General features: G+C 46.0%; 1 protein-coding gene across 3 annotated transcripts in view; it reads left to right on the top strand.

The window, feature by feature from the left end:
* Nucleotides 1-12579, top strand: part of TRIM55 (tripartite motif containing 55) — a 273771-nt gene that overhangs the window by 166912 nt on the left and 94280 nt on the right. The window lies entirely within an intron of this gene.

Raw genomic sequence — 12579 nt, forward strand, 5'->3', positions numbered from 1 at the left:
AGGGATGTGAATCCTCCAGGAACAATGGACAACTGGCACTGACTAAAGGGTGAAGCAAGACTAAATAGCCCTGTCCAAATTGCAAAAAGTGAAAACACCTGATAAGTGCTGTGATTCAGAGACAGCAGCGCTACCACTTACAACCACCGGAGGGAGCCCAAGAGCAGAATTCACAACAGGTAGTTGGTCCCTGACAGGGGTGGGAGCCTGTCAGAGGCCTAGACAGAAGGACACGGAGCTGCGCCTGCCCTAAGTGTGGCAGTTCCTAAGAAAGGACGCGAACAGAGAACTGTATTGTAGAGAGGGTGAAGAAGTCATAGCAAAGGAGTGGATACCAGAAGGAGTTCTGCCCCGCACAGGCTGCCTCCTTCTGAGGCGCAGGATCCCGGTAGTCGGAACACCGAGGGAGCAACAGTCCTTTATGCCTTGCTCCAGAGACCGGCAGGACAGCTAATTGCAAATTACTGATCCGCCTCATACCCAGGAGGCAAGGTGGCACCCACGAGAGGCCGTGGCATGATAGAGTCCCTGTAAAAAGCCTCAAGCCACCAGTCACACGGGTTTGTCCTATTCATCTGGGGGACAGAGAGAAAGAGATAACATCGATAACATCTACAACATCTGTGAGGACCTTATGAGAGGCTTAGCAGTAAGGTACTACAACACCAAGGCACTAGAGGAAGGCTACTGATTTCCACCTGGATACGTGGACTCTGGATTTGCCACCAAAGCGGCCAGACTCTGCCTGCCCTGTGGTCTGTGCTCTGGACTGTGGATGCTGAAGCCTTCAGTAAAAGGTAAAGAGACTGCAACCTTGTGTCCTCGTTCTTCACTGCGCCTCACACCATCCACCATCTACACACTGGGAAGCCCTAGGGACATACTTCACTTGTGGGAAGGTATACCATCTAGCTGCCATAACATCACCCCAGCGGACCCCTTAAAGCAGCGTCGGTCACCCTGACCGAATACCACAGGTGGCGTCATGAACATTTCCCCTTTAAAGACCTTTCCTTTTTTTTTACAATGGACGTACCAAGGGCCACGGACCGGGTCAGCCACCGTGACATCCCCCTTGAGAACCGAAGGACCTGGTACCGAGTACCCCACTGCCCATGGGGGCTCTCCAATCTTTTGGCGTCACAAACAGAATCTACTTAAGCCTGAAAATCGGGTCATGTGCGCCTAGAGACTGTGCCAGAATTGTGTTTGAACTGTGATTTGCTAAAGGACTGTGTATTGCAAAAGACCGCCAAAATTCCCGCCAAAACCGCAGCCATTATAGCGCCATGCGGCGTGCAGGAGGAGTGGGGCGTGTCATCGTGGGCGTAGCCTGGAAGAACGGCGTGAAAATGGAAGCCGTCCCCCACAGATACTACTACGTCAGAAAAATATGCCCATTAACCAAAGTAATCCGTCTGGGATGGTGGAGGAAAAAGGAACCGCCCTCCAGAAGAGGAGGAGCAGATACCGGAGAAGGAAACAGACACTACCCTGGTTGGCAAGATGGCGAGCGAAGATCACCAGGAGGAGGGGGAGAATACCCACAGTGCTGTCTGCCAATCGGAAGCTGAGGAGGATCTGCCGCCATGTATGAACCCGGAGGTTCTCGGTGCGGAAGTACAGGAGCTGTGCCGCCAGCTCCGGAAGTCTTGGTACCACACAGCAGATAGCGGCCAGGAACAGCAGCGCAGCCAACCGACAGGGCCGCCGCCTGCAGTGGAAGAAACCAGCAACAGCGATGCCGTGGCCGCGGGTAAGCCTGCAGACCCTGCCCCAGTAGCTAAGGACACTGCCCCGCTAATGCCAGTCGACTTCCCTCCACCACCACCACCCGGCCGGGTGTGTACCTGCTTAGAGTGGGAAAGGCCCTGGGAGACCCTGAGGACCTCCGACACCCCGCTGCAGCCCACTAAGCAGACTGTGGACATCCAGGGAGAGTGGGTGACATTCAGATGCACCCATACCACCACAAATCTGATCGGGTTCCCTGGGGAGGCTCAGCAGGAGGGAGAGAGCATCGAAATTGTTCCCACTACTACTGTAGCTGAACTGTCGGTAGCTACTACCACTGAGACAGCAGCCGTGGGCCCTGCTATCGTGAAGGCCCATGCTCAAGCTACCCAAACTTTTATCGCTGTGCATGACTTGACAATACATGAAAGACAAAATAATGGCGTTTACCTGGCGCCAGGTGTGACCTTGGATCCAACCCTTTCCAAGCCAGGAAGGATTCAGTGCCAAGTGATGCCCTGGAAGCCGTCTGATTACAAGAAAACTTGAACTGACTGTAAATAGTTATTAAACTTCCTTTTTGCTGCTGCTTTCCAAGTTTTAAACCCAACCAGGGTTATTTCTAAAAGGGGACCCCTGTTAAAGGAATCCTTAGTTTGCATAAGTTCATCGTTGCCTTAAGGACTGCAGAATCATGGAAGGTGAATGATTCCTGAACTGCTTGTAAATAGTTTGCACCTTATTAAGGGTGCTTCCTACTGGTTTTACAAAAAGGAGCTTTTACAGAGACTGCCTCCAACAGAGACTGTTGCTAATCTTGTTGTGAGAATTGTTTTGTTTTTCAGACCTGAAGAAAAACCCATTGGTGTGGCAGAATTCCGGGTCAGGATACACATCTTGTAGCCCGCCCAAGCCCAACGTTGGGGGTTCGTAACGGGTCCCTCGCTGTTGTGAATTGTATTTCTTGGCTCCCTCTTGTGTTCTCTAGCGGTATGACACTTGGATTGTCTGTCTCCAGGTTTTTACCCACCTGGGTCGTTTGGCCTGGGTGTTCCTATTTAGACTTCCTGGAAACTCAGTATGGTGCCTGGAATCGATGTTACCAGTCTAGTCTTTTGGCTCCTGTCTCCTGCTTTTTGCAAGATAAGCTAAGTCCTGCTTTCTTATTTTTGTTTATCCGCATTTCTGATATTTTGTTCCAGCTAGTTACAATGTGATTCTGATTTTTGCTGGAAGCTCTAGGGGGCTGATATTCTCCCCCTGCACCGTTAGTCGGTGCGGGGGTTCTTGGATTTTCAGCGTGGATATTTTGATAGGGTTTTTTGCTGACCGAATAAGTTCTCTTTCTATTTTCTGCTATTATTTAGTGAGCCTCACTTTGCTAAATCTAGTTCATACTTATGTTTGTCTTTTCTTCTTACCTCACCGTTATTATTTGTTGGGGGCTTGTATTTCATCTTTGGGGTCCCTTCTCTGGAGGCAAGTGAGGTCTTATTTTCTCTGAAAGGGTTAGTTAGTTCTCCGGCTGGTGCGAGACGTCTAGAATCAACGTAGGTACGTTCCCTGGCTACTGTTGGTTGTGTGCTAGGATCAGATATTCGGTCAGCCTAGTTACCACCTCCCTATGAGCTAGTTTTTGTGTTAGCAGAGTTAGTTTGTACATTTGAGATCCTCTACCACTAGGATCACAACAGTATTCCAGGCCATTAATGCATTGCTGAAGCTGGATTAAAAGAAAAGAAGTTCTGAGTTTTTTTTTGTTTTTTTTTCTTCCCCTTTTTCTCTGAGTGGCTTGAAGCTCTGCTGCAGACATGAATGTTCAGACTCTGATTACTAGTGTGGATCAGCTTGCTGCAAGAGTGCAGGGCATTCAGGATTTCGTTACTAGCAGTCCTATGTCAGAGCCTAAGATACCTATTCCTGAACTTTTCTCTGGTGATCGATTTAAATTTAGGAATTTCAGGAATAATTGTAAATTGTTTCTATCTTTGAGACCGCGTTCGTCTGGAGACTCAGCTCAGCAAGTTAAAATTGTTATCTCTTTCTTGCGCGGCGACCCTCAGGATTGGGCTTTTGCATTGGCGCCAGGAGATCCGGCATTGGCAAACATTGATGCGTTTTTTCTGGCGCTCGGTTTACTTTATGAGGAGCCCAATCTTGAAATTCAGGCAGAGAAAGCGTTGCTGGCTATCTCTCAGGGCCAGGATGAGGCTGAAGTGTATTGCCAAAAATTTCGGAAATGGTCCGTGCTCACTCAGTGGAATGAGTGTGCTCTGGCCGCAATTTTGAGAAATGGCCTTTCTGAAGCCATTAAGAATGTGATGGTGGGTTTTACCATTCCTACAAGTCTGAGTGATTCTATGGCTTTGGCCATTCAGATAGATCGGCGTTTGCGGGAGCGCAAATCTGCTAATCCTCTGGCAGTGCTGTCTGAACAGGCACCTGACTCAATGTTATGTGATAGAATTCAGACTAGAGCTGAACGAAGAAATCATAGACGTCAGAATGGGTTATGTTTTTACTGTGGTGATTCTACACATGTTATCTCGGCATGCTCTAAACGCCTAACAAAGATGATTAGTCCTGTCACCATTGGTAATTTAAATCCTAAGTTTATTTTGTCTGTGACTCTAATTTGCTCATTGTCTTCCTACCCTGCTATGGCGCTTGTGGATTCAAGTGCTGCCCTGAGCCTTATGGACTTGTCATTTGCCAAGCGCTGTGGTTTTGTCCTGGAGCCTTTAAAAAATTCCATTCCTTTTAGAGGAATTGATGCTACGCCATTGGCGGAGAATAAGCCGCAGTATTGGACACAAGTGACCATGTGCATGACTCCTGAACATCGGGAGGTGATTCGTTTTCTTGTTCTGCATAAAATGCATGATTTGGTCGTTTTAGGTCTGCCATGGTTACAGACCCATAATCCAGTCTTAGATTGGAAGGCAATGTCTGTGTCAAGTTGGGGTTGTCAGGGAATTCATTGCGATTCCCCGTCGGTGTCTATTGCTTCTTCTACTCCTTCTGAAGTTCCGGAGTATTTGTTGGACTATCAGGATGTATTTAGTGAGTCCAGGTCCAGTGCCCTTCCTCCGCATAGGGACTGTGACTGCGCTATAGATTTGATTCCTGGTAGTAAATTTCCTAAGGGACGTTTATTTAATTTATCTGTACCTGAACATGCTGCAATGCGTTCTTATATAAAGGAGTCTTTAGAGAAGGGACATATTCGTCCATCCTCTTCCCCTCTTGGTGCGGGATTTTTTTTTGTAGCCAAAAAGGACGGGTCTTTGAGACCTTGTATAGACTATCGACTTCTGAATAAAATCACGGTCAAATTTCAGTATCCTTTGCCACTGTTGTCGGACTTGTTTGCTCGGATTAAGGGTGCTAAGTGGTTCACCAAGATAGATCTTCGTGGTGCGTACAACCTTGTGCGCATTAAGCAGGGAGATGAATGGAAAACTGCGTTCAATACGCCCGAAGGTCATTTTGAGTACTTGGTGATGCCTTTTGGGCTCTCTAATGCCCCTTCTGTGTTTCAGTCTTTTATGCATGACATCTTCCGGAAGTATCTAGATAAATTTTTGATTGTTTATCTGGATGATATTCTGTTTTTTTCTGATGATTGGGATTCTCATGTAAAGCAAGTCAGGATGGTGTTTCAGGTTTTGCGTGATAATGCTTTGTTCGTGAAGGGCTCAAAGTGTCTCTTTGGAGTGCAGAAGGTTTCCTTTCTGGGTTTCATTTTCTCCCCGTCTACAGTGGAGATGGACCCAGTCAAGGTCCAAGCTATTCATGATTGGACCCAACCCACGTCCGTTAAGAGTCTTCAGAAATTCTTGGGTTTTGCTAATTTCTACCGTCGTTTTATTGCTAATTTCTCTAGCGTTGTGAAACCTTTGACGGATATGACCAAGAAAGGTTCTGATGTGACTAATTGGGCTCCGGCAGCCGTAGAGGCTTTCCGGGAGCTGAAGCGCCAGTTTACTTCGGCGCCTGTTTTGTGCCAGCCTGATGTTTCACTTCCCTTTCAGGTTGAAGTAGACGCTTCTGAGATCGGTGCAGGGGCTGTTTTGTCGCAGAAAGGCTCTGGTTGTTCTGTGATGAGACCTTGTGCTTTTTTTTCTAGGAAGTTTTCGCCTGCGGAGCGGATCTATGATGTGGGTAATCGGGAGTTGTTGGCCATGAAGTGGGCATTTGAGGAGTGGCGTCATTGGCTCGAGGGAGCTAGGCATCGTGTGGTGGTCTTGACTGATCACAAGAATTTGATGTATCTCGAGTCTGCTAAGCGCCTGAATCCTAGACAGGCTCGTTGGTCGTTGTTTTTCTCCCGTTTTGACTTTGTGGTTTCATACCTGCCTGGTTCGAAGAATGTGAAGGCAGATGCTCTTTCTAGGAGTTTTGTGCCTGACTCTCCGGGAGTCTCAGAGCCAGCTGGTATTCTTAAAGAGGGAGTAATTTTGTCGGCCATTTCTCCTGATTTGCGACGTGTGTTGCAGAGATTTCAGGCTGGTAGACCTGACTCTTGCCCACCTGATAGACTGTTTGTTCCTGATAAATGGACCAGCAGAGCTATCTCTGAGGTTCATTCCTCGGTGTTGGCAGGGCATCCTGGGATTTTTGGTACCAGAGATTTGGTGGCTAGGTCCTTTTGGTGGCCTTCCTTGTCGCGGGATGTGCGTTCTTTTGTGCAGTCCTGTGGGATTTGTGCTCGGGCTAAGCCTTGCTGTTCTCGTGCCAGCGGGTTGCTTTTGCCCTTGCCGGTCCCGAAGAGGCCCTGGACACACATTTCCATGGATTTCATTTCAGATCTTCCGGTTTCTCAAGGTATGTCTGTCATCTGGGTGGTGTGTGATCGCTTTTCCAAGATGGTCCATTTGGTGCCCTTGCCTAAGTTGCCTTCCTCTTCCGATCTGGTTCCTTTATTCTTTCAGAACGTGGTTCGTTTGCATGGCATTCCTGAGAATATCGTGTCTGACAGAGGGTCCCAGTTTGTGTCCAGGTTCTGGCGATCTTTTTGTGCTAAGATGGGCATTGATTTATCATTCTCATCTGCCTTTCATCCTCAGACTAATGGCCAAATGGAGCGAACTAATCAGACGCTGGAGGCTTACTTGAGATGTTTTGTTTCTGCGGATCAGGATGATTGGGTGACCTTTTTGCCATTGGCTGAGTTTGCCCTCAATAATCGGGCTAGTTCCGCTACTTTGGTTTCGCCATTTTTCTGCAATTCTGGTTTTCATCCTCGTTTCTCCTCGGGGCATGTTGAATCTTCTGACTGTCCTGGGGTGGATTCCGTGGTGGATAGATTGCAGCGGATTTGGAGTCATGTGGTGGACAACTTGAAATTGTCACAGGAGAAGGCTCAGCGTTTTGCCAACCGCCGCCGCGGTGTGGGTCCCCGACTTCGTGTTGGGGATTTGGTTTGGTTGTCTTCTCGGTATGTCCCTCTTAAGGTTTCCTCTCCTAAGTTTAAGCCTCGCTTTATTGGTCCGTATAGAATTTTGGAAATCCTTAATCCAGTTTCTTTTCGTTTGGATCTTCCGGTGTCATTTGCCATTCACAATGTGTTCCATAGGTCTTTGTTGCGGCGGTATGTTGTGCCTGTGGTTCCTGCGGTTGACCCTCCTGCTCCGGTCTTGGTTGAGGGCGAGTTGGAGTACGTGGTGGAGAAGATCTTAGATTCTCGTCTCTCTAGACGGAGGCTTCAGTATCTGGTCAAATGGAAGGGCTATGGTCAGGAGGATAATTCCTGGGTGGTCGCCTCTGATGTTCATGCGGCCGATTTGGTTCGTGCTTTTCACGCGGCTCATCCTGATCGTCCTGGTGGTCGTGGTGAGGGTTCGGTGTCCCCTCCTTAAAGGGGGGGTACTGTTGTGAATTGTATTTCTTGGCTCCCTCTTGTGTTCTCTAGCGGTATGACACTTGGATTGTCTGTCTCCAGGTTTTTACCCACCTGGGTCGTTTGGCCTGGGTGTTCCTATTTAGACTTCCTGGAAACTCAGTATGGTGCCTCGATGTTACCAGTCTAGTCTTTTGGCTCCTGTCTCCTGCTTTTTGCAAGATAAGCTAAGTCCTGCTTTCTTATTTTTGTTTATCCGCATTTCTGATATTTTGTTCCAGCTAGTTACAATGTGATTCTGATTTTTGCTGGAAGCTCTAGGGGGCTGATATTCTCCCCCTGCACCGTTAGTCGGTGCGGGGGTTCTTGGATTTTCAGCGTGGATATTTTTATAGGGTTTTTTGCTGACCGAATAAGTTCTCTTTCTATTTTCTGCTATTATTTAGTGGGCCTCACTTTGCTAAATCTAGTTCATACTTACGTTTGTCTTTTCTTCTTACCTCACCGTTATTATTTGTTGGGGGCTTGTATTTCATCTTTGGGGTCCCTTCTCTGGAGGCAAGTGAGGTCTTATTTTCTCTGAAAGGGTTAGTTAGTTCTCCGGCTGGTGCGAGACGTCTAGAATCAACGTAGGTACGTTCCCTGGCTACTGTTAGTTGTGTGCTAGGATCAGATATTCGGTCAGCCTAGTTACCACCTCCCTATGAGCTAGTTTTTGTGTTAGCAGAGTTAGTTTGTACATTTGAGATCCTCTACCACTAGGATCACAACACCTCGCATCACATCACTTTTGTTGCTAAACTGACTTGAATATTGATGTGATTGATTGTTTGCACTACCTCATTGAGTTATCAGAACCCATAAAGGGATCAATGTTTAATTGTTGCACTTTGCCAGAATGATAATATATTACTGGGTTAATATAGTAGATAAAGCTAGAAATTTAAATCCAGAAAGAAATTATGCACTTTTTAATAAAATTAAAGACGGAAAATGCAGTGAGCCTGTAGGGGTAGATAGACAGTCCTGCATATGAAGAAGAGTAATAATAAAGAAAAACGTTGATTTGCACTTTCCAGTTTTAAGAGATAGTATACCTGTAAGGGTAGTTGTGTTTCATAGATAGTTAGTATGCTGTTTGCTGAATTGTTCCATTCCACAATGTAAATATGTTTTTGATTGTAATGTTCAAGCATCCTCACCTCTCATAAAGGGAAGCAACAGTTAAAAAACCTTGATTTATAGCATTTTAAAAATTTGCATGTCTTTACTAATGTATTGTTGTTTTCTTTTCCCAGTCCCAGAGTACTGGATTTAACGGGAGGGGGGAGTGCAGCACCCCAGGGTCCTGGTCAATGCAGTAATATCATTCTCCTCTAGGGGGAGTGATGTTATGTTTGGAGGCGATAAAGGAGATCTCTTTACCATGTACCACAAGCATACAACACATTTCATACTCCAGTCCACCAGGGGGAGCTATGCTCCTATTTATTAGGGCACTCTTCACACTTAGGTAAAACTGGTGGCTTGGATAGGAAGTTAGGCAGTTGCTGGCTGAGCTTCGCTCAGGTAGTTGGTCCCTGACAGGGGTGGGAGCCTGTCAGAGGCCTAGACAGAAGGACATGGAGCTCCGCCTGCCCTAAATGCGGCAGTTCCTAAGAAAGGACGTGAACAGAGAACTGTATTGTAGAGAGGGTGAAGAAGTCATAGCAAAGGAGTGGATACCAGAAGGAGTTCTGCCCTGCACAGGCTGCCTCCTTCTGAGGCGCAGGATCCAGGTAGCCGAAACACCGAGGGAGCAATAGTCCTTTATGCCTTGCTCCAGAGACCGGCAGGACAACTATTTGCCAATTACTGATCCACCTCATACCCAGGAGGCAAGGTGGCACCCACGAGAGGCTGTGGCATGATAGAGTCCCTGTAAAAAGCCTCAAGCCACCGGTCATACGGGTTTGTCCTATCCATCTGGGGGACAGATAGAAAGAGATAACATCAATAACATCTACAACATCTGTGAGGACCTTATGAGAGGCTTAGCAGTAAGGTACTACAACACCAAGACGCTAGAGGAAGGCTACTGATTTCCACCTGGATAAGGGGACTCTGGATTTGCCTCCAAACCGGCCGGACTCTGCCTGCCCTGTGGTCTGTGCTCTGGACTGTGGATGCTGAAGCCTTCAGTAAAAGGTAAAGAGACTGCAACCTTGTGACCTCATTCTTCACTGCGCCTCACACCTTCCACCATCTACACACTGGGAAGCCCTGGGAACATACTTCACCTGTGGGAAGGTATACCATCTAGCTGCCATAACATCACCCCAGCGGACCCCTTAAAGCAGCGTTGGTCACCCTGACCGAATACCACAGGTGGTGTCACGAACATTTCCCCTTTAAAGACCTTTCCTTTTTTTTACAACGGACGTCCCGAGGGCCACGGACCGGGTCAGCCACCGTGACATCCCCCTTGAGAACCGAAGGACCCGGTACCCCACTGCCCACGGGGCGCTCCACTTGTGCATAATTGTTTATACAAATGAAAGAGGCACCTTCACGTATCTTGAAATTGTACCCAAGGATGAGCCAGACTTGTGCAAGTCCACCATTCTCTTCCTGATATCTTAGCTGATTTCTTTCGACTTTGCCATGATTCTACACAAAGAAGCTGTGTGTATCAGGTGTGTCTCTAACTCAGCTGTTGCCAAAAAACAGAAGCTTCCATACACATGACATCATCATATGGGCAGTCCAGAATTGTTTAAAGGAATAGTAATCTTAGTGTATGTAAACTTTTGACTTTGCAGTAAGTAATAAAAATGCCTTAAAACATTCTCTCTCTGTATTCTGGCATTTGGCAAATATTAATAATTATGGTAATCCTAATTGGCCTAAAGTGGGAAAGTTTTATTCTGATTTCATTTTGGATATTGAGAAAAACATGCATATGTGTCTTTTTATATAGAGTATGTCAACTTCTGGTTTCAACTGTATGTAGAAGAAACAGTGTGGAGGGGGAAAGCACACACAATAAGGCGACCATATTTGAGGAGGAAAAAAAATAGCAAAAAGGGGGTGCTGCAGTGTCTGCCCTTGTTTGATCTGTTGCGGCACAGCATTGAAATGCACTGTCAGAATAAAAGATCCTTCATTGAACCTTCTTACAGCAAGAAACTTTCTTACATCAGTGCAGCCTACTTTTAAAGTGCTTTTTTATCCTTTCACGGAGATCTTTATTCATATGAACAGACAAATAGACTGATATGAAATGATTAAGACCACCAGTATGGTTGAAACATTTAGGATCTTTCGATTTTACTTCTTTGGATTTCACGTGTGGTGATATCAACAAAGTAGTATTTTAATGAATTTAGACTGCTGCAGTACCTCAACTTTTAAGAAGCAGCCTCATTAATGTTTTTATTCTCTAACCCTGTCTAAATGCGCAAATATGTGTCATGTAGAGTGAGTTAATATATCTACTGATTGTCGTCTTCCCTGGTTTATAGCACCACTTCGGTCCTCTTCTCACTTATGTGAGTGTACTTCCAACTCATTGCATCACACAGGGGTTTATGAGTGAACCAGAAGTCGCATTTGCAATATAAACCCATAGAGCCTCGTTCAGACGCTTCAAGGATTTACACTGTAAAAGCGACTCCTGACTCACTCATAAACCTTAGCCTGAGTTGGAACTGTAGTCACATAAGTGAGAAGAGGACTGAAGCAACATGGGAACTGTGAAGGTGGTGATCTGTAAGAATATTAACTCACATTACATTACATATACATTTAGATGGGGAGAAGGAATAAAAAAATATAATGTGGGTGCTTCCTTAAGGGAGTGTTGAAGAACTTGCCAAAGTAAGTCCTCATTCAATAGTCCATCTTTCATGTATGTGTTCTGTTTTTTATTTTCAAAGATAAAACATGTACCCATTATAGTATACGGAGCAGACCGTGTATCTGCAAAAAAATGAAAGTCATCTGTTTTTTATCTGAGTCCTGGATCAAAATCACCCATACAAGTCTATGTATCTGTGAAAATCTTGTACAGCATGCATTGCCACCCGTGTGCAATCTGCATGCTATCTGGTTTTAAAATTGCAATCGTAACTTTGCATTTTTTTGGCATATGAGAAATTCACTGATTGTCAGATTGAGCAAACACTGATGAAAATCGGTCAATTTTTATGACATATGACAGAAAAATGGACGTCTGCATTAGGACTATGGCAAAATTTGCTGAACTTTACATTGCAGGCTGCTATCTTACCTCGTTGGGATGAGGGTCATATTGTACAGTATGTGGTCTGGTTGAGTTTGTGTGCCGATGCTGCTTTTTAGCCCCAGTCCAGTTCTGCCGCTGCCTTTCCCCGACAGAAGATGGCCTTCTGTGTGTTTTCCACTCAGGTGCTGGACAGTAGTCCTTTTAGGCCCAAGTTGCAAGTTTTTGCAGAATGTTTGCAAAATTTTCCTAAGCAAAACCGGAATCCTTTCGCAGGATATCCGCTCGTGTTTTTTTCGTGTTTTTTGCTCGTTTTTCTCACGTTTTTTTCCCGAGCGTCCCAATTCAAGTATATAGCAGCAAAATCGCCGAAAATCCGTAAAATTAATGAACTTGCTGCGTTTTTTTTCCGCGATGTGTTTTTTGCGGAAAAAAATGCAGCATGGGCACAACAATGCGGAATTACATTAAAAATAATGTGATGCATTTTGTAAGCGTTTTTACCGCGAAAAACACAGGAAAAAAGTGAAAAAAATGCAACTTGTGCACATAGCCTTAACTGGACAACAAGGGACGTTATGGTGTGTAGTTATACTCACCAAGTCTCCTGGAAACAGGGGAACTTCCCAGATAAAAGATGGCAAATCTCGAAGGCACTGATGCGCCTCCCAGAAAGTGGCAGTTCCTCAACATTTTGTGTTGCCTTGCCGCTGAATACTGGCATCAGCTTGTCGTGGGGGAGCAGGTCATGGATGGGTCAAGAGAAGAAGGGGCATCTCCC

The sequence above is a fragment of the Ranitomeya variabilis genome, chromosome 6 (genome assembly GCF_051348905.1).
Source record: "Ranitomeya variabilis isolate aRanVar5 chromosome 6, aRanVar5.hap1, whole genome shotgun sequence".
NCBI lineage: Eukaryota > Metazoa > Chordata > Amphibia > Anura > Dendrobatidae > Ranitomeya > Ranitomeya variabilis.